We start from the raw sequence: 23,562 nt of genomic DNA, 5'->3' as shown, positions 1-23,562 counted from the left end.
CTAAGCTTGGCTAAGGTCTCCAATGGAGGAGGAGACCTTAGAACCACCACGGTTAGGTGGAGAACACTCCCAAGAGGCACCACTCCTTGATGAAGAGATAAGCCTCTTCAATTCTCACCACACTCTTCTAGGAAGGGATAAGAGAATTGGATGAATATCAAAGAGGTTTAGGGACTTTTAGAAGAGAGAACTCTGAACACTTTTCAGAATATGCAATCTCAATACATCCAAAAGTGTCTTACAAGGTAAGGTTTACAAGTATATAGGAGTAGGAAGCTTAGAGAACAAGCTAGTCTTAACCATGGTTCATTAGGAACCATGGTTGAGTCTAGCTAAACCGTCCAAGGTCAAGAGGCTTGGAGAGCAAGCTTCTCACTTAGCTTGCTTGGTAAGCTAGCTAAGGAGAAGCTTGTGCTTCAAGCTTCCAAGCTTGAGAAGTGCTAAACAATCCGGCCAAGTGTGAACACAAATCCGGCCAAGTGTGAACACACTCCAAGGTGGGCGGCTCTTTGGATTTAAATTACTCCATTCGGTTTTGAAATGGTTAATTTGGTTTAGTTATGTTCATTCAATATGAATGGAACCTACCTAAATCAAATCTATGAAAAATTAGGAGTAAAATGAGTCCAATATGAAAATTTTAGCCTAGGACCACCTTTTGGCTAAATTGTTAGAGACACTCTCTAGCTTACTATGGACACTCTCTAGTTTGCTAATGCCACTCCTAACCCTACTACTAGAAAACTAATAAAAGGGTGTATTTCTAGGTTAGGTTAAATGGAGTCAAAGTGCCCAAGTAACCTACCCTAGAAACAATATACAATAGCTACTAAAAAGGAAATAAAGTGCCTCACAAATACAAAGGCAAAAATACCCCTATACAAGTATCTACTATATACAAGGTACAAGAAATCAACTATACAAGTATGTAAAATAGAGACTATGAGACTAACAAGAGGAATCATACTCAATACTTATATTGAGCATAAGTCTAAGAAGAACCTCCTCTAAAGAAGCCTCCTCTAGCCTCCTAACCATGGACCTAGTTAAAGGCCCAATGGTTTTCAAGTGTGAGCCTCCTTGGATCAACCTTCACCCTTCTTGGTCTTACTTCTTCCAAAGGGATCCTTGGGGATTAGATTTCCATCATACCCTCCCCCTTCGAAAGGATTTGTCCTCAAATCCCGTGGTCCTTCCACAAGGATAACATCACCTACAAAAATAAGAAACAAAGCATTAGTAATGATATATAATACATGTGGAAAGTGCACCCTATGAGGAATCCCTTCTATAGTCCTAACAAGGGTTCTTAGACTAGGAAGGATGGGTTCTCTAAGCATAAGAATAGGATCCTCACTATAGTGTAGTCTAAGTGTAAAACTAAATCCTAAAAATGTCAAAGTGCTAAAACTATAAGAAACTAATGAAGTAGTCCTACATACTAAGATATCTTGCCTAAAGTACCCTATGTAGTAACCTAGGCTTCTACAAGAAAACAAAGTGAACATAATAAGGAAACTACCTAGACAACCCTTGATCATATTATATGTTAGATACATCATGGAAGAGGGTGTAAAGAGTTTAGAAAAGTCATAGAATCTAATTTGGTCTTGAAGGGAAGTAGTTAAATTAAGTTCAAAGAAGTTTGAACTTCCCTGTAGACCCCTAAAATTGTCCGGGTCGGAAATAAAACTCGAAGACCCTCAAAGATCGAAGGAAAGTCAGCCAGAAGGACTCCTAGAAGACCATAGGATGGCTATCTGTAGGTTTAGAGGTCTTAGAGTAGCTTAAAATAAGGAAGTGGAGGGAATGAAGCCCAATACGGCCGTACTAAACTTAATACGGCCGTATTGAAGCTTCAACACGGCCGCAGTGAACTCAATACGGCGTATTAAAGTTTCTGAAACTTCAATACGGCCGTACTGAAATCAATACGGCCGTATTGAAGCTTCAATACAGCCGCAGTGAACTCAATACGGGCGCATTGAAATTTCTGAATTTCAATACGGCCGTATTGAACTCAATACGGCCGTATTGAAGTTCAAAAATTTCAATACGGCCGTATTGATTCCATAGCCCGTATTGCGCCTGTTCCCTATAAATATGGCGTCATTTTGACGTCATAAGGGACTTTTACACACAGTTTTAACCCTCTTCTTGAGTATTCTGGGTTTTTTTGAGCAGTGCTCTGCCTAGAAATCACTCGGAGAGTTGATCCGACGAAGTTTTTGAGTTCTGAACATTTTGCTTGAGTCTCGAACTAAGTCGAAGGGAAATCCATCGGATTTCCAAGTCAAAAATTATTTTTTAGGAAGGAGTGAGCAGGCTTGTAGAGCGAGGGAATGCCAAAAAGCTTCCCAGTTTTACTTGATATATAAAAAGCACGCTTCAAGAGGTTTCTTTTCTAAAAATCCCTTCTTTTACTGCTTTCTGTGTGCATATTAAACTGTCATCATGTAGATAGTTAATTTATAATTGCTTAGAATAAATAGGGGTAATTTAGTAATTTTGTACTATTATTTTTAGAAATAATCTGTCATAGGGAACTCGAAAGGGGCGTTGTGGGGTGCTAACACCTTCCCCACACGTAACCGACTCCCTTACCCAACTCTGGTTGTAATGGCCGAAGTTGATTTATAAAATCAATTGCCTTATCCCTTTTTCCAATGTTTTGAGTAAAACATTGGTGGCGACTCCATGAACCCTTTTACTACGAAAACCACTAATCCATGGAGGGTCCCGCTTGGGATTAACATGGATTGGTGAGACATTTAATAAATAAATTGGATAAGATCGACAAGGTCTCAGTTTGAGAACAAGTCGTTCTAATAATCCAATACATTTTCAAAACTAAAATAAAAGCGAGCTCGACCGTCTTCGCGACCGCCGAGGCCCGTTTGGGCCGGTGGCGACAGATGGCGACTCTGCTGGGGAAGCCTCGAGAGTCAGTCCCATTTAGTGACGGATTATTTTTAACAAATAATAGTTAAAAATTACTTTATTACCCCTCACTTGTATGATAACATGTTTATCTATTTGGCTTTAATAACTGTTGTATTTTTAAATTTACGCAATTGTTTGAAATAAAAACTGCACACAAACCTTTGCACACAACAGTTCCATCTATACCCGGGGGCATGAGTGATTAACCATAGGGAGTGGATGTTAGTACGGCCGGTTGTCGAATGGGTCTATAGGTGCCCGTAGACCGTTGTCGGAAAACATCACTCAAGGTGATAACCATGAACTTGAGTCCGACGGTGCGTTGGAGCTTTCCATCGACCTACGATGAGAGGAATTGGGTCCCTATAATGGGGGCACCTTGGGGGCCTTGGACTGGTGAGAACAGTTAGAACCTACCTTGAATATGCACCTTTCTGCAGGATACCCCTACCTCGTGATTCGCTCGTGACTGTTCGTGGATGAGTGAATTGTTTGTGTAAATGCTTATGTGCAATTGTTTGTGCATTAATAAATAACCTCGTGATAAGGTCTAAAGAATAATCCCCATGCATGAAAATGTCATGACATGAGAGGAAAGACCATGTGTGAAAATATAATAAAAGTGAGGAGCATGTGCATCATTACCAATAAAGATATCATGCATCTTCATAAACCATGCATTCTAGGTTCACCAATACCTCTTGACATGAGTAAAAGAGACCCATAATTATCGAGATTCTCCGTTGAGGAGAGATCATAAGTCAAGGAGGGTAGTAACACTCTGTTTTAAAAAGGCAGCGCCTTAAAAATGGAGGGTTATCAAGCTCATGTCAAGAGCGTATTCATGAATAAACTAATTAGGTTAAAAAATTCATTTTAGAAAGTGGCTGGTCATCTCTCTGTCCTCACACGCGCAAAGAAGATCAAGAAAATGGAAGCATTGGAGGAGCAAAACAAAAAGCTCACAACCGAGCTTTCACAACTTAAAGACCAAATGGCGCAAATGATGGAACTCATGCGTCATCACAACATCCATGGATCTCATCACAGTGATCATGGGTCCCATCATGAGGGAGAGGAGGAAGAGCATGAAGAAGATCCTCCACACGCTGTACCCCTTTGGGGCTGGAATTATGATTAAAGAGCCCGAGGTTTCAAAAGAACAATTCCACGCCCCAGAGGATCGGTTGAGGGCTATGGAGGGGCATGATTTTGATGTCAAAGATGCCGCCGATATGTGCTTAGTGAGGGACATTCAATTCCCTCCTAAATTTAAAGTGCCAGATTTCCCGAAATACGTGGGATCGACTTGCCCCAAGAGTCATCTCACCATGTACTACCGAAAGATGGCTGCATATGCCACAAACGAAAAGCTCTTGATCCACTGCTTCCAAGAGAGCTTGGTTGAAACTGCACTCAATTGGTATATGCAGCTGGATGGAAATCAAGTGTGCACATGGAGGCAGTTGGCCGACGCCTTTCTCAAGCGCTACAAATACAACATCGACCTAACACCCGATAGGTCAGATCTTCAAGCCTTGAGCAAGAATAATGATGAATCTTTCAAGGCGTACGCCCAACGTTGGAGGGAGTTGGCGGCACAGATAGAGCCCCCGCTGTCGGATAAGGAGACGGTGTCCATATTCATCAATTCGTTGACTGGTCCCTATTATGAAAAAATGATAGGGAACACAACGACACTCTTCTCGGACATCATCACCATCGGAGAAAGGGTGGAACAAGGGCTGAAAAGTGGGAAGCTAGCTAAGCCCTCCCAATCATTCGAAGCTAAGAAGACCTTTGGGAAGAAGAAAGAAGGAGGAGTCAACGCTGTAACCATTTCTCCATCTTCTTCCACTTCGAAGTCGGGAAAGTCGCAATACAAGCCTGTGAGGAAGTTTGATAAACTTCCGACCACATATAGCGATCTCCTGCCGAAGCTAGTGGATGCGCGTCTTCTAGCTTATGTTCCACCGAGGAAATTTGATCCACCATACCCCGATTGGTACAAACCACAAGACAATTGTCTATACCATTCGGGGGCATCGGGGCATTCAACGGAGGACTGTAAAGTTCTCAAATATAAGGTCCAAGACCTTATTGATGCTGGGTGGGTCACTTTCGATTCGACAGCACCCGACGTGAGCAAGAATCCTCTACCAAAGCAGGAGTAGAGAATGGCAAGCCACAATAGGGCCCCTCCATATTTTTCTTTTCTCTTAGGGACTCGTGATCAGTACCCTAGATCATGAGGACCTTTTCATGTAAATAAGGGTTTTGTACAGTTTTACATACATATATCAATAAAGAGGCATTTTTCACACATTACTCTCTCTTTTGTTCTTTTCTCTCTTTCCTCATTAACATTAATAATTCTAAACCTAAACAGAACCAATAAAATAATTATGTCTGTAATTGTTCGCTCTGACCGGGATCCGAAAGTTGAGGATAAATGGGTTGAGTTGGGCAGTGATGAGGAGGCCATTTCTCCGGATCTGCAAAGACTGCTAGATCAAGAAACTCGTCTACTCCAACCGTGTCAAGAGAAATTGGAGACCGTGAATTTGGGGCAGGGCCGAGAAATAAAAGAGGTCAATATTGGGACTCATATCAGTGATGAAATAAGGACACATGTTTCCACTATGATTATAATAAAATCATTCTTTCTCATTGCTTCTTTTCTTGCTTATAATAAAATTCTAAACCACATTTTTTAACCCTGTTTGAATAAACATGAATGAGGTTAAAATCATCTTAATAATAATAAACCCACATCATTTTTATGTGGAAGTGTGTGTGACAACTTGGAGCACCTTCCCTTGGCCTCGACAAGTGCCATCATGGATAAAAAGAAATCCTAAAAACAAAAAAGCTCGGCAGGAAACCCAAAAAAGGGGGCTGCACAAAAATAAGAGCAAAAGACCCGCTAGGAATCCCATGAAAGGGTGACCTAGGCAAAAGTTAGGGTTGCAAAAATAAACAAAAAACAAAAGTCCGCTAAAACACCATAAAAGGGTGTTTTAGGCAAAAATAAGGACAATCAAAAAGAAAACAAAATAAATCCATGATGGTACCATGAACCAAATTCAAAAAGAAAGGTTCAAGGGAAGCTATCCAAGTTGTCGAATCACAACACGATTTTTTAACTTCATAAGTGTTTAATCAAACAAGCCTAAACACTTAAGCCTACCTTGGCCACCCATTCTTACAAAAACCATTTTTGAAAAATAAATCCCCTCTAAAACACAAACTTTTGAAAATATATCCTTTCCTTCTTTTCTCTCTTGTCCCAAAAGATTTTGGAATAATCTAGTGGAAGCATGGAGAAATAAATCATCACTGATAATGGATCTAATCTGAACAACCAAATGGTGGAAGAACTGTGCCAAGAATTCAAAGATCCAACACAACTCTTCCCCATATCGACCAAAGATGAATGGGGCAGTCGAGGCAGCCAATAAGAATATCAAGAAGATAGTACAAAAGATGGTTGTCTCATTCAAAGACTGGCATGAGATGCTACCCTTCGCTCTCCATGGTTATAGGACTTCAGTACGTACATCCACAGGAGCTACTCCATTCTCCCTTGTTTATGGAATGGAGGCAGTTCTGCCGGTTGAAGTCAAGATACCTTCTCTGAGAGTAATCATGGAAGCAAAACTTTCCGAGGCAGAATGGGTTCAAAGTCGATACGACCAATTGAACCTTATCGAAGAAAAACGACTGAACGCCATATGCCATGGTCAAGCCTACCAAAGGAAGATCAAAAAGGCTTTTGACAAGAAAGTCCATCCTCGAATCTACCATGAGGGAGAGCTGGTGATGAAGAAATTGCTACCAGCTCAAAAGGACAAAATCGGAAAGTGGGCCCCAAATTACGAAGGACCATACGTGGTGAAGCGAGCCTTCTCCGGAGGAGCATTGATTCTCACAGACATGGACGGAGAAGAACTTCGATACCCAGTCAACGCTGACGTGGTAAAGAAGTATTATGCTTGAAGACGTTGCTTGCACCAGCCCGCTAGGATGAAAACCCAAAAAGGGCATCCTAGGCAAAAGTTAGGGCAAAACGAAAAGCCCGCCAGTACAAGGGTACTAGGCAAAACAAAGGCAAAATTATCCCCGCTAGGACATGTCCTAGGCAAAAATTAGGGGCAAAAGAATAAGATGCAAAAAGTAAAGCAAGCAACGATCACTTGAATCGAAAACCGAAAAGGCGTTTCAAGTGATAATCTTCTAGAAGCAAGCGTCTTGCAGCATCTACACTCCTGGCTCAGGCATCTCACCCGAAGCAACTAGGGAACGGGAAGGGCAGCAATCACAGATGTAATTGTTTAAGCCAAAAATGTACAGCCTACCCTGGCCAGCCATTCTTCAGAAAATCCCTTTGTAAATCTTTCTGTATAAACATTTGAATATCAATAAAATATCCATTTGTTTCTTTTCTCTCTTGACCTTGTGATTATGCCTTTAAATTGATGTTTCTAAAAATTGTACGAAACTCTTAATAATCGGTCAATAAAAGAAAACTGGAGGGGTTCCTATAAAATCTTTAAACTCCTGCATTCAAGGGCTCACGAAAATATTCCCTCGCGTCAATGACAGAAGTTCCTCTAAATAGAAGAAGAGGATAGGGAGAGCCATTCATCTTTCTAAAAAAAAAATATATAATAAACAAATAATAAAGCTTGCATTTCGTGCATCACACACATTAGTTGCACATTCAAAGACCTTATCATGAAGCAATCGCATAAAATAGAAAAATAGAAAATTGCTTGTGTATGACAGCAGTCAGCAAAAGCCAAATCAGAAGAAAAGGCAAAATACAGAAAAAGCCGAAAATGAAAAAGGCAAGGATATAGAAAATCCAACAAACAGATTGCAACTGAGCCTGGAGAGGCTTGCCGAAATAATACTCCCGCAGAATAACCGAGCCTGGAGAGGCTTGCCGAAACAATACTCATCAGTTTGTACAGAATAACTGAGCCTGGAGAGGCTTGCCGAAACAATACTCATCAGTTTGTACAGAATAACTGAGCCTGGAGAGGCTTGCCGAAACAATACTCCTCAGTAAACAGAATAATTGAGCCTGGAGAGGCTCGCAAAAATAATACTCCCCAGAGGGAACCTCAACTCATGCTCTTGGATTCAAAATCCCCAGCAAGAGCTATCAAGCAAGATCGTCAAAATCTCCAATGGAAGTATGATCATCCAAGCAGTATATTCAAGTCAAAGGACTTTAAAACTTCTTCAGTGGAAGATAACTCTCCGACTCAAGCGTTGAGTGAGACTAAGCCTGCAGAGGCTTCCTAAATAATACTCTGGGATACACAAGATCCCCAAATCCCCAATCGCCTACTCAAGAGGCATCCCTACAAAAGGAGGAAAAATAAAAAAATCTCAATAAATATTCCCCAAGCGGAATGCGGCATCCAGCCAAGCACCGAACATCAAGATTATCTGCCTAACAGAAGAGGCCAGTCAAGAAATGAATGACAGAATTCCCTAGTGGATAATAGCCTACACAGAGGCTACAAAATCAGAAAATTGAAAAGAGTCACCCGAATAAGGACAACCGGGATACTCCACCAACGTCAAAGGACGTCAGCCAAACATAAGGCATCGCTCAACTCAAAGAGAGAGCATCTGTGTCCACACCCCAAGGATTCAGAAATTCCCCATGGGTACCAACAATGCAATGCAAGTTGGGGCACATGAACCTATGAATGACTGCACATCCCCTAGACGGATCCCTGCGTTATCCAGCCCTCAGCGGCACAAAATCAGAAAAAACTGTCGAAGCAGCATAGTGGACTGTGGAGACAAAAATCATCTCAAATCCCTGGAGAGGGTAAACTCGCATTGCCGAAGTGATCAGAAGACACGGACGCAGTCCCTGGAGAGGGCAAACTCAGCTGCCGATGTTAAGACGCAGTCCCTGGAGAGGGTAAACTCACCTGCCGATGTTAAGACGCAGACCCTGGAGAGGGCAAACTCAACTGCCAAATGTTAAGCGGCAGAGCCTGGAGAGGCGGTACTCAATCATCAGGGTGATGTTAACACACTGGTGTCTAGCTTCCGGCTCGGGCGTCGAGTGAGGCTAGGTCTGGAGAGACGGTACTCAACCATCAGCGTCATCAGAGGTGCGTTGATGTCCAACTTCCGGCTCGGGCGGCGAGTGAGGTTGGGCCTGGAGAGGCAATACTCAATCATCAGTGATGTTAAAACACTGGTGTCTAGCTTCCGGCTCGGGCGTCGAGTGAGGCTAGGTCTGGAGAGACGGTACTCAACCATCAGCGTCATCAGAGGTGCGTTGGTGTCCAACTTCCGGCTCGGGCGGCGAGTGAGGTTGGGCCTGGAGAGGCAATACTCAATCATCAGTGATGTTAAAACACTGGTGTCTAGCTTCCGGCTCGGGCGTCGAGTGAGGCTAGGTCTGGAGAGACGGTACTCAATCACCAGCGTCGCCAGAAGCACGTCGGTGTTCAACTTCCGGCTCGGGCGTCGAGTGAAGTTGACCCTGGAGAGGGTAAACTCAGCTACCGAGGATGTCAGAAGCGCCGAGGTATGCACCCACCTGGAGAGGCTACTCAACAATTTTCCACCGGAAGACGCTACAAGTCAGAAGGTTGGCATATTACCCGGACAATTGGGTCAACTCCTTTACTTGTCAATCGGTACACCAAAAGGCCGTTTGACTAAGTAAAGGGGGGGCAGCTGTAGACCCCTAAAATTGTCCGGGTCGGAAATAAAACTCGAAGACCCTCAAAGATCGAAGGAAAGTCAGCCAGAAGGACTCCTAGAAGACCATAGGATGGCTATCTGTAGGTTTAGAGGTCTTAGAGTAGCTTAAAATAAGGAAGTGAAGGGAATGAAGCCCAATACGGCCGTACTAAACTTAATACGGCCGTATTGAAGCTTCAACACGGCCGCAATGAACTCAATACGGCGTATTAAAGTTTCTGAAACTTCAATACGGCCGTACTGAAATCAATACGGCCGTATTGAAGCTTCAATACAGCCGCAGTGAACTCAATACGGGCGCATTGAAATTTCTGAATTTCAATACGGCCGTATTGAACTCAATACGGCCGTATTGAAGTTCAAAAATTTCAATACGGCCGTATTGATTCCATAGCCCGTATTGCGCCTGTTCCCTATAAATATGGCGTCATTTTGACGTCATAAGGGACTTTTACACACAGTTTTAACCCTCTTTTTGAGTATTCTGGGTTTTTTTGAGCAGTGCTCTGCCTAGAAATCACTCGGAGAGTTGATCCGACGAAGTTTTTGAGTTCTGAACATTTTGCTTGAGTCTCGAACTAAGTCGAAGGGAAATCCATCGGATTTCCAAGTCAAAAATTATTTTTTAGGAAGGAGTGAGCAGGCTTGTAGAGCGAGGGAATGCCAAAAAGCTTCCCAGTTTTACTTGATATATAAAAAGCACGCTTCAAGAGGTTTCTTTTCTAAAAATCCCTTCTTTTACTGCTTTCTGTGTGCATATTAAACTGTCATCATGTAGATAGTTAATTTATAATTGCTTAGAATAAATAGGGGTAATTTAGTAATTTTGTACTATTATTTTTAGAAATAATCTGTCATAGGGAACCCGAAAGGGGCGTTGTGGGGTGCTAACACCTTCCCCACACGTAACCGACTCCCTTACCCAACTCTGGTTGTAATGGCCGAAGTTGATTTATAAAATCAATTGCCTTATCCCTTTTTCCAATGTTTTGAGTAAAACATTGGTGGCGACTCCATGAACCCTTTTACTACGAAAACCACTAATCCATGGAGGGTCCCGCTTGGGATTAACATGGATTGGTGAGACATTTAATAAATAAATTGGATAAGATCGACAAGGTCTCAGTTTGAGAACAAGTCGTTCTAATAATCCAATACATTTTCAAAACTAAAATAAAAGCGAGCTCGACCGTCTTCACGACCGCCGAGGCCCGTTTGGGCCGGTGGCGACATTCCCTTAAGATCAAAAATAGAAAATAAGACACCATGAGATGTATCTAATAAAAAATATAAACCAAAGGTTGGGTGCTTTATTAGAAAAACTAAAGTAAGAGAAGTCCTAAATAGACAATGGCTGTCTACTTTGGGCACCACCAAAGTAGTAGCATAAGAAGTAGAACTAGGTGAAGTCCACTTCTTCTTCACAAAACTAAGAACTTGAGATCCTTTATTTTCAAAATTATTTAGGTTGTGGATCTTAAGCTCTAAGTCCGTGGCAGCAATAGAAAAAGAGCTAAAATCTTGGTGAAGTAGAAAAGTCTTTTTGCAATCATTTTGAATTAAAAAGTGACTTTCCTTTTGCACAAGATTTTTGGAGGAGACACTATCCTCCTTACTCTTTTCCAAGAGTAGTGTCTTTTTAGTATTAAGAAGGTGAAGATATTGTTCAACTAGAAGACATTTCTTGATAGAATGTTTTATTAAAAATTGACTTCTAGGAACAACTTCCTTGGAGGAGACACTACCCTCCAACTCTAGGACCTTCCTTTTCTCCTCTTTTCTTTTTTTTGATTTCATAAATACTTGATCCTCCAACACTTGTGAAGGTGAAAGAGGAGTCAAGGTGTGTTTCTTGCCTAGGTGGACTAGGCGAATTTTGTTTGTAACAGCATCATGAATGGCCTTCCTATCATGTTGCTAAGGTCTTCCAAGTAAAATGTGGCTTGCATCCATTGGAATTATATCACATAAAGTTTCATCTTTATATTTTCCAATGGAGAAAGGAACATTTACTTGATCCTTAAGTTCTATAGGTCCATCCTAATTAATCCATTGAAATTTATAAGATTTTGGATGGGCTATAGTAGTTAGGTTAAGCTTATCAACCAACCTTTGGCTTACAAAGTTATTACAAGATCCACTATCAACAATGAGAGAACAAGTTTTCTTAAAATTTTTGCATCTAGAATGGAAAAGGTTCTCTGTTTGTGATTGGTCTTGATCATTGGGTTGGTTGGTAAGTAACCTTTGAGCAATGAATAGGTCACCTTCACATGGTGCTTCCTCACTAGAACTAAGGCTTTCATCTTCTTCATTTGAGGAGGATGAAGAAGATGAAGTGCTTTCTTCACTTAGGATCTCATTGCCCCTAATGATCATGGTCTTTTTTGTGGGGCATTGGGAAGCTATGTTTCCCCTCCCTAAGCACTTAAAGCACTTTATAGAACTAGTCCTAGTTTCATTGGAAGGTTTTTCTTTTTCTTTTTCTTTTAGTGGCCTTTCTTTTGAATAGGAGGGTTGATCCTCCTTCTTGATGTCCTTTCTAGGGTATGAGGTAGATTCCTTCCTAAGGGTAGGCTTTCTCCTAAGTTGTTGTTCTACTCTCACACAAAGTTGAACTAGTTCATTTAAGTCTCTATAGGGTAGTAGTTCAACTTTATCCCTAATCTCTAGGCTTAGGCCACTTTGAAACCTAGCTATGGTGGTTCTCTCTTCTTCCCTAATTCCAGCCGTTAGCATAAGCAACTCCATTTGTTACCTATATTCCTCCACACTAAGGTTCCTTTGTTGGAGTCTTTGGAGCTTGTCCATTAACTCCCTCTCAAAATAAGGAGGAATGTGTCTTCTCCTTAAGGCACTCCTAAGTTCATTCCAATATTTAATGGAGGACTCTCTCATAATTTGTTTTTCTCTTATTAGGGAAGTCCACCAATGCATGGCACTCCCTTGAAAACTAAGGGTGGCCATAGGAACTCTTTTCTCTTCACTCACCTTGTGGCAAGTGAAAAGTTGTTCAACCTTCATCTCCCAATCCAAGTAATCATCAACATTGTCTTTTCCATGAAAGGGAGGAAGGTCAAACCTAGATTCTCTAGAAGAGGTTGTTTCATACCTAGGCCTATGTTGCCTAGGGGGTCTTTGATAGTAGCCATCATCATGGTGACTACTATAAAACCCTTCACTTGTAGATGAGTGAATGTGTGAATGTTGGCTTTTGGGCCGAGATGACCCTTCATCATGTGTGTTCCTATGAGACCTAGAAGGCCCTTCACCATCATGTCTTTTGGGCCTAGAAGGCCCATGACCCTCATTGGCATGGGGTTTGCTAGTCTCACCCCCCACCACAAGCTTACTCAACAACTCTCTTATTGTCTCATTATTTTTCTCATTTTCTATTTCTTTTTTCCTAATATAATTCTTAAGTTCTCTAAGTTCATCTTTAGTGCTTTTATGACTCCTAGGAGAATGATGACCATACACACTACTTTCATGAGAATGATCACTCATTTTTGCAAGAGAAAGGTTTTCACAAATCTTAAAGAAATTTGCAAAATGAGTGATAAAAGATTTTTCACAAAAAATTTTCTCTTTTTGATGCAATACTAAGTACTTGGAGGTCTAAGTATACAAGTTGCACTATCAAGGGAGGTGAGCTACAAGGAGCCACTTAATAACCAAGCCTTTTCAAGTGGAAATTACTAAACCCCCTTATACCCTTCTTACAAAACAAATTTTTCACACAAGCAAGTCAAGTAGTTGTGTGTGTGCACGAAACCCCTAGTAGGCAAGGAAGCCTTCTAAACGAACTTAGGAGCTAAACAAGTAAAAGGAAAGCAAGTAAAGCATATACTAGTCGTAGGGTCCTAGGGTGGAAGTCCAAGTGTCACTTGAAGCTTTTTGGGACACTTCCACAAGTTCTAAACGAAGTATGAAAGCTAGTAAAGCTAGGCGTGTCCTAATGGAAGCCCAAATGGCACTTAAAGCCTTTGGGGACCCTTCTGCAAGTACTAAACGTGTCTAGTAAGCTTTATTTAAAACTATTTAGGAGGTGGTGGGACTTAAACAATTTCCCAAACAAACACTCCTACATGTAGGTTTGTTAACAAGAGTAAACTAAACAAAGCTAACCCAAGGTAGGGTTAAAGAGTTACAAATCAATGGAAACAACACAAAACAAAACTTCTTGAAGAATCTCCACCAAGGGCAGTTAGGACAAGCTTGGAACAACCTTCGAGTCAAGATGAAACATCCCAAGTTGGTCTCCACCAAGTGTCGCAACCCGAAAATTTTCGACCTTGCGACCTATGGTTTAGACGTCCTTTTAAAAGTCTCATCAATTAAGGAATGCCCGGACACCAGACTAATTCTTAATTAATGGTTTTAAAAATAGGTTCTATGGAGTCGCCACCAATGTTTTACTCAAAACATTGGAAAAAGAAAAGGTTTTCTAAAGTCCAATAATGGCCTTGATAACTAGAATTGGGTTCGGGAGTCGGTTACGTGTAGGGAAGGTATTAAGCACCCCTACAACGCCCTAAATCGGTACCCTATGATGAAGATAACGTAATAAGAATTAATAATTTAAATATTTAATCCCCTTTATTAATAATTATTTACATGAAAATTAAATTACACGGTAAACCCCTAAAATATCTACATAATTGCGTTTATGCTAGCAATAATTAAAATAAAAGAAGAGAAAAATAGAACACGGGATTGATGAATAATACCTCGTAACAAGCTTTATTAGATCTTCAATTATGGAAATTTTAGGTGCTTTGTGGCAACCTTTCACACTACAATGCCTGACAAAATCTCAAGAAATACAAGAGAGAGAAAAAGAGAGAAATTTCGAGCTCTAGGGAGTCTGGACGAAATTTAGAGTCCTGGAAAATGAGCCCCAGCTGTCTATTTATAGACTTCAGACAGGGGGTCCAGAACGGCCCGTTCCAAAATCAGAACGGCCGTTCTGGATATGGCCGTTGCATGTAAAATTCAGACCCTGAAACCACAACGGCCCGTTCCGGGTAACCAGAACGGCCCGTTCTGGGAACAAATTTTGGCCCCTTTGATTGGCCTGGAACGGCCCGTTCTGAAATTGGAATGGCCCGTTCCGGGAACCAGAACGACCCGTTCCGGGAACCAGAACGACCCGTTCTGAAATGAGAACGACCCGTTCTGGGTAACAAATTTTACCCATTTTTGATACCTCAAAACGGCCCGTTCTAGTTTAGATATTTGTAAGCCTTTTTTAGGTTTGGAACGGCCCGTTCCAGACCAGGTTTTTAGGCCTTTTTTGTGACTTACAACGGACCGTTCCGATTTTGGAACAGCCCGTTCTGGGCCACTAAAACCAATGTATTTGGGCTTTAGGCATTCTGATATCTTCTCTTGTTGTCTGCATGTTTGGGAGCTCCAATTCTTTGATGATAGACGTCCATATCTTTGTTTGTATGCTCCCGGACGAAATTGGGTGTCTACAGCTGGCCCTCTTTACTTGTCCTTTGGAATAGTAATGTGTTGCTTTTCCAAAGGCAAGGAAAGACGTAGACATTTCGTCCGGGTCTTCTCTTCGTCTCTTTGGTGCTTGTGCGTTGTTTCCCTTGTGATAATGTGTAGCTTCTTCCCCTCTGAGGTTAGGTAACCCTCTTCGATCTTGTACTAGTTTTGGGGATCTAGCAACCCTTTCACTAAGGTCAGGTAACCCACTTTGTACTAGTTTTGGGGATCTAGTAACCCTTTCACTAAGGTCAGGTAACCCGCTTTGTATTAGTTTTGGGGATCTAGCAACCCTTTTGCTAAGGTCAGGTAACCCACTTTGTACTAGTTTTGGGGATCTAGCAACCCTTTCGCTAAGGTCAGGTAACCCACTTTGTTCTAGTTTTGGGGATCTAGCAACCCTTTCACTAAGGTCAGGTAACCCACTTTGTTCTAGTTTTGGGGATCTAGCAACCCTTTCACTAAGGTCAGGTAACCCACTTTGTTTTTGTACTAGTTTTAGGGATCTAGCAACCCTTTCACTAAGGTCAGGTAACCCACTTTTTGTTGAAGTAGTTTTGTAGCTCAGCCTCTCCAAGCTGGACTGACATTCTAAGGCTTCAGGCAGCCTCCTCTAAGGTCAGGTAACCCACTTTGTTGTTGAAGTAGTTTCGTAGCTCAACCTCTCCAAGCTGGACTGATATTTAAGGCTTCAGCTAGCCTCCTCTAAGGTCTGGTAACCCAATTTGTTCTTATACTTGGTGTCTTCTTGTTGGTGTTGTTGGAATGAAAGACTGCCCCTAAGTGAACGGGCAGGAGATGTTTGATGTGCCCCTGTGTTGGTGGGCAGAGAAGTAGATGGTTGACAGGGATTCCAATGTTGCCCCTGCCACTTGAGTATTGTGATGCCTCTCCAGGCGCCTTTATTGTGGGATGACTGTTAAGTGTTTGGTGTTATTCTTGTCAAGGTGAGTATTATGATGCCTCTCCCGGCGTCTGCTTGCGGTAAGGTTTTTTCTAAATTTCATTTTTTTAGCTTCGGCTTTTTCATGTTTGAAGCTTGCCTTTTCTGCTATTTTTCTAAATGCTTCGACTTTTTCAACATTTACGAAGCTCGCCTTTTTCTCATGTTTTTTGCTTTTTTTTTGTGTCATCATTGATGGAGGGATCTATTCCCACGATGATGTTATTTGCTGAATCTTGATTGATGAGTATTATTTTGGAAGCCACTCCTGGCTTTGGTTAGGGAACCATTTCTAGTCTTGGCATTCTCTTAGATCATCCTTCATTCAGTTGAGGAGTAGGACGCGATGGCCTCTTCATGCTTATGAGTCTGCTTATTTGGTTGATTCTGTTCCACTATTGATATGTCTTTGCTTAGTGGGCACATAGAATCACTTCATGTTGTCGTTTGCCACTGCTTGGCTCATGCTCGGCCATTTTGCTTTGACGAGTGTTTTGTCCTGATGGCTCCTTCTGACCCATAACAAGTAGAATGCATGGATGCATGGACCTAACTCATATGCATGCGATGCAGTTTATGCTCACGTGTTTATTCCTAAAGATGCATTTTGCTTTTATTTATATTTTTGTGTAACGCCCTTCCATATGCCCCTAACTCATATGCATGCGATACAATTTATGCTCATGTGTTTATTCCTAAAGATGCAATTCATTTTTTTTATGTCGGGAAATTAACCTGTACGCATTAAGGTTAATGTTGACGATTTCTTTCTATCCATGTCAATCTTGATTACTATCGGGATATGTTCTTCTGAGTCCAAGCTTGAGTGGCTCCTTGACTATCCAGTCGACGTGTGGTCAAGCGTCTCTAACCTCTATTTGAGGACATCTCGGCCTTCCCTCTATGAGTATTCACTGTGCATTTTCTGTGTATCTTTTCGGTACCATTTTAATGCCATAAGGGTTAAGAGAAAAGAAAGAAGGAATATTTGTATTTTTTTCAAAAGGGTTGTTAGAAGGGATTTTTTTTCAAAAGGGGCTTTTAGAAGAATGGCTGGCCAAGGTAGGCTTTAGTGTTTATGGCTATTAAACGAAACATATTTGCTACAAAGAAGCTATCATTGTGTTTAGCTTTTTTGGAAAGTGAAGTGATGACTCGGGGTCGTACTCTAATTGGATGATTTCTCTGAGCCGCCTTTCGGTTTTCTACTCAGGTTGCTGCTTTAACGTCCTAAATTTTGCCTAGGTCACTTGAGATGTGTTCCCTAGTGGACATTTTTCTTTTGATCTTTTCTTTTGCCTAGGTTACCCATTTTTACTTGTGGGTTGCCTAGCAGATCTTGCCCTAACTTTTGCGCAACCCCCTTAGGGGGTTTCCTGCCGGGCCTTCATTTTTTTTTTTGCAGCATTGATGAGGCATGGGGTGTCTTTATTTTATCAAACCTTAGTCATATTTGAATTCCTGATTGTTCCTTTGTTATCCTTTCCATGTTATTATTGAGTAACATCTTTGTTGCAAATACATTTTGTTTGTTAAGGGTTGATGGATGAGGCCTAGAATGAATATTTTAAAGGGAGAAGAGAAATGAAAGAATGTCATGGCATTAAAACAATACTTCCAATTTACACGTGCCCCTTTAGCAAAGCTCGGAGGCCTGGGCATGCCCCGAGTTCATGATTTGTACACAGAGAGATTAACCGAGGTTGCCCCCTAGAGAGGCATGGTTGACGATTGGTTGAACTACATTAGGAATGCATTCTCACTTGCTTGAATGTCAGTGTTTCGACTTCGGAGTGAAATCTTTATGAATTCTTGCTTTCTAAAAGGAATACTCAAAAACCGCCTTTTGGATTTCAACTCGAGTAGGCATTTTTTTTATGTATCCCTAACTTTTGCATAGGACGTATCCTATCAGGATTTTGATTCTTTTTCTTTACCCTAATTTTTGCCTAGGACGCCCTTTACGAGTTTTCATCCTAGCGGGTTTTTTTTTATACAATGCCTTTATTCTTAATTGAGTTTTGTAATTCCCTAGAAGCAAGGATTCATTCATTCTTGATCATTCCTCCTATCCCAACAGTTGTCATTTTCGCATGGGGAACTCTTGGTGTTTGAATCGTCAATTTAGGCGTGTTATGCCCCCCAGTCTTCTTGCACAATCACTGGTTTTTTTAAGTGCTTTCAATTTGATGTATTGAGTTTGTACTTGATTACCAGTGATCTCATTATTTGATTAACACGCACAGGTTAGGTTTCCCTTTTTATTCTTATTTATTATTTACAAGGAAGACATATTATCTATATGAAGTGCAAAATAGAATGCAAAGGTGATTGAGAAATTCAACAAATATCATTCTCATTAATTTGTTTGTTTAGAGAACATTCTTTGTACAAGATCTTTTGATGCACTTTGATGATGTTGTTGAGGCTACAAAAGCTCATGCTTGAATGATGTCCCTATGGACATGCTTGCTCGTTCATTGATTTGCATTTAGTCATCGTTTCTTCTCAGATTCTCTTCTTGCTATTCCCATCAGAAGTAACTGCCAATAGGATCTTCGGGTTCACCACTATTTTGGTGATTGCCAAAATTTTCATCTTTATTGACGAGGTTGATGATAGAAGAAAGATGCAGTTTGGAGTGACTTGATAACTCCCCAAGCTCATGATTTCTCGTTCATCAGTGGAGTTTTCTTTAGCTTCCCAAACTATGTTGTTTTGAAGCAAATTCTTGTTCTTTTTTTTTTTTTGCTTCAAGTTTTTTTTTGCGTGCCTCCTTTTTCGAAATTTCAAATAATCTCCTATTTGAGTTGAGGAATGACATCTTTCTAAATCAGAAGAAGTCTGAGAAGATGTAGACTTTGCTTTCTGTTGAAAGGATGACGAGAGTCCAAAGTATAGTAGGCCTCCATAGTATGTGCACACGATTCTTGTACTTTAGAATGTTCTCCTTTCTCAAAAATCTTTACATACTATGTGTCTTCCATTTTCTAATGAATGTATATGCTGAACTAAAAGATGCATGATATTTGTTTTCTGCCTAAATTTTATCATTTTTTTTTACTAAAAGGGATGATGCATGATTTTTGCTATATATATATATATTTTTTTTTTTGAAATAAACTACCCTATATGATGGTTTAGAGTTAGGGTATCAGAAGGGAATAAAATTTTTTATCATATTTTTTTATTAATATCTATTTGTTTGTAATTCTTGTCCATTTGAAATAAATAAACACAAACAAATGCAACACACATATGCTCAAACAAATGTACACCCGTGAACAATCACGTAAAAATCCTTGGTCTGTGGTCCCTGCAAGAAAAGTGCATTGTATAGAACAGTTCTAATCTCACTGGTCTTAAGGCCCCCAAGGTGCCCCCATTATAGGGACCCAGTATCTCTGTCGCCGTCACCTGGCAAACTCTAAGGTCTGTCACAGTATTTCGGGCTAGAGTAACCGGTTATCACCTTGAGTGTGATTTTCGACAAGGCTCGCAGGCTCCAAGGCCAAACTTGGGCCGGTCATACATCAACCACTCCCTATGTTTATTACCCTTAGGCCCCCGGGTGTAGGGGGAACTGTTGTGTGCAAAGGTTTATGTACAATTTTTATTCCAAACAAGTGTTGAATTTAAACGGGCAAACAGATATGAAAGCCAAACAAATAAAACAAACAAACTAAAGGGGAAAAAATATTTAAATTATTATTTTTTTTATTTTATTATCTTCATCAATTAAATGGGCCTAACCCTCTTTAAACGTCCCCAGTGGAGTCGCCATCTGTCGCAACCCGAAAATTTCCGACCTTGCGACCTATGGTTTAGACGTCCTTTTAAAAGTCTCATCAATTAAGGAATGCCTGGACACTAGACTAATTTTTAATTAATGGTTTTGAAAATAGGTTCTATGGAGTCGCCACCAATGTTTTACTCAAAACATTGGAAAAAGAAAAGGTTTTTTAAAGTCCAATAATGGCCTTGATAACCAGAATTGGGTTCGAGGGTCGGTTACGTGTAGGGAAGGTATTAAGCACCCCTACAATGCCCTAAATCGGTACCCTATGATGAAGATAACGTAATAAGAATTAATAATTTAAATATTTAATCCCCTTTATTAATAATTATTTACATGAAAATTAAATTACACGGTAAACCCCTAAAATATCTACATAATTGTGTTTATGCTAGCAATAATTAAAATAAAAGAAGAGAAAAATAGAACACGGGATTGATGAATAATACCTCGTAACAAGCTTTATTAGATCTTCAATTATGGAGATTTTAGGTGCTTTGTGGCAACCTTTCACACTACAATGCCTCACAAAATCTCAAGAAATACAAGAGAGAGAAAAAGAGAGAAAAAGAGAGAAATTTCGAGCTGGGTTACAAATTTTACCCCTTTTTGATACCTCAAAACGGCCCTTTCCAGTTTAGATATTTGTAAGCCTTTTTTAGGTTTGGAATGGCCCGTTCCGATTTTGGAACGGCCCGTTCCAGCCTATTATTTTTAGGCCTTTTGCCTGATTTGGAACGGCCCGTTCCAATATTGGAACGGCCCGTTCCAGACCAGGTTTTTAGGCCTTTTTTGTGACTTAGAACGAGCCGTTCCGATTTTGGAACAGCCCATTCTGGGCCACTAAAACCAATGTATTTGGGCTTTAGGCATTCTGATATCTTGTCTTGTTGTCTGCATGCTTGGGAGCTCCAATTCTTTGATGATAGACGTCCATATCTTTGTTTGTATGCTCCCGGACGAAATTGGGTGTCTACACCAAGCCTTCACCAAGTGTTCCAAATCCGTCACCAAGTCTCCAAATCCGTCTCTAAATGGCTTCCAAAATCCGTCTCTAAAGTTAACCTAAAAATTCAAACAAATCTTGGCTGCAAAAAGAACAAACAAGTGATCCTTTCCAAGGTGTTTCACTCAGTTTATTTGTACCTCAATCTCCTTCAAGTGTAGACCCCTTTGAGATTAGCCAATATGTCTCAATTAGTCCTTCCTTCCAAGTGTGATGGCTTGAAAAGTATTATGTCTCACCAAGGCTTAACAACCAAACAAGAGAGAGTAGAGGCCAAGGAATGAAAACTGAAAAGCACAATTTAGAAAAGGATACACTCTAGTAGGAGTTAATGTGACAAAACAAAGAGAGCCAAGAAGACAAAAAACAACAAATAAAGGCAAATTTCAAAAGCTAGCACACAAAAGATTAGACCTAGAAATGGCACTAGAATGGATTATAAAAACCAAAACAAAATTTGTGCTAATGTTTTGATGATTTAAAATTCTTTTTTCAGCCACTGGACAGCAAGCAAACTTCAAGAAAAAGTCACACAAAAATTCAAGGCCAAGTGCTACTATTAGTGTTTTGTTTTCACCTTTCTTTTTCTAGGTTTTTCTCTTTTGTTTCTTTTCTTTTTCTTATCTTTTTGTCTCTTTCTTCTCTTTCTTTTCTTTGAACACAGAGAGTAAGCACTTAAAATAGAGGCCAAATAATTAATAAAGAGGTTTCCAAGTGGTGGAGAAAAAAAGAGCAAGAAGTGTAAGCAATGTAAGTGTACTAGTCAAAATTTTCAACCACAAAATGTCACTAGTTTTGGTACTAGTTTGTTCTTATCTTTTGTACACTTTGATTTTCATTTTCAATACACTTCTAACTCTGTTTTTTTTTTTATTTTTAAAACAAGCACAAGACACACAAGGAATTTCTGGTCACAAATTGCTAAGAAACTAATAGCAAAAGAAGTTCACAAAAATTGACTCTAGAACATGTTAGGACTAATAACATGCATTGGAAACATTTTATGAGCACTCTAAGATTTTTTAATGTTCAACCAGCAATGACACCATATATGAACAGAGGTTAACACATTTAGATTCAAAAATGAAAAGGCACAACAAGGATTTAATGACAATTAAAACAACTACACATGACTTTAAGACAAAACTTGTAGATTAAGAAATGAAAAATGCTTGTATTCTTGTTTCTTTTTGGAGTTTCTTTTTTAGCCCGAATTTATAGGAGTCTAATGGAAGATAAAAGCAATCCAAAAACATTTAAAAAGACATACAAAGAATACCTAAGACACACACAAAGATTGATTCACATGAATTTAGAAGATGAACCAAAAACAAGCAAGACAAAGTGAGTGTGTTCTATAGATTTATAGTTGTGACACAAGAACCACTCAAGGCACACAAACACAAGACAATAAAAGGAAATACATGTAGGAAAAATTTAGAAACACTTTTACATGTTTTTGGACGAACAAGAATGAAAGACAAAAGCTCAAGAACGAATTTACCAAGGAGACCTAGCTCTGATACCAAATGATGGAAAACTTGTTGGAGAATCCGGATTGATGTGAATCCTCTTCAAGTTCCTCCCTAGATCTTCGGCTCCTTGATCCTTCCTAAGCTTGGATAAGGTCTCCAATGGAGGAGGAGACCTTAGAACCACCACGGTTTGGTGGAGAACACTCCCAAGAGGCGCCACTCCTTAATGAAGAGATAAACCTCTTCAATTCTCACCACATTCTTCTAGGAAGGGATAAGAGAATTGGATGAATATCAAAGAGGTTTAGGGACTTTTAGAAGAGAGAACTCTGAACACTTTTCAGAATATGAAATCTCAATACATCCAAAAGTGTCTTACAAGGTAAGGTTTACAAGTATATAGGAGTAGGAAGCTTAGAGAACAAGCTAGTCTTAACCATGGTTCATTAGGAACCATGGTTGAGTCTAGCTAAACCGTCCAAGGTCAAGAGGCCTGGAGAGCAAGCTTCTCACTTAGCTTGCTTGGTAAGCTAGCTAATGAGTGTCGCCACCCGCCGAAACGGACCTTGGCATTCGCGACGATGGTTGGACTCTTTTTAAGTTTTGGAAAATGATGGATTGTTAGAACGACTTATTCTCAAACTGAGACCTCATCGAACTAACAATTTTATTAAATGATTCACCAATCCATGTTAATCCCAAGCGGGACCCTCCATGGATTAGTGGTTTTCGCAAAGTAGTAGGGTTCTTGGAGTCGCCACCAATGTGTTACTCAAAACATTGGAAAAAGGGATAAGGCAATTGATTTCACAAATCAACTTTGGCCATTACAACCAGAGTCGGGTAAGGGAGTCGGTTACGTGTGAGGAAGGTGTTAGCACCCCACAACGCCCCTTTCGGGTTCCCTATGACGGATTATTTCATAAATAACAGTGTAAAATTACTAAATTACCCCTATTTATTATAATCGGCTATGAATAAGATATCTACATGATGAATAAATTAAACATGCGATGCAACAATCAGAAAGCAGTAAAAGGAAGGATTTTGAAGAAGAAACCTTTGAAGCGTGCTTTTATATATTCAAATGTTAGGAGGCTTTTTGGCGCTCCCTCCCACTACACGCTCGCTCCTTCCCTAAAAATTAATCTTTACT

Source organism: Cajanus cajan, chromosome 2, assembly GCF_000230855.2.
Source record: "Cajanus cajan strain Asha chromosome 2, NIPB_CcT2T_4, whole genome shotgun sequence".
NCBI classification, from domain to species: Eukaryota; Viridiplantae; Streptophyta; class Magnoliopsida; order Fabales; family Fabaceae; genus Cajanus; species Cajanus cajan.
Note: the sequence above shows the minus strand (reverse complement) of the source record.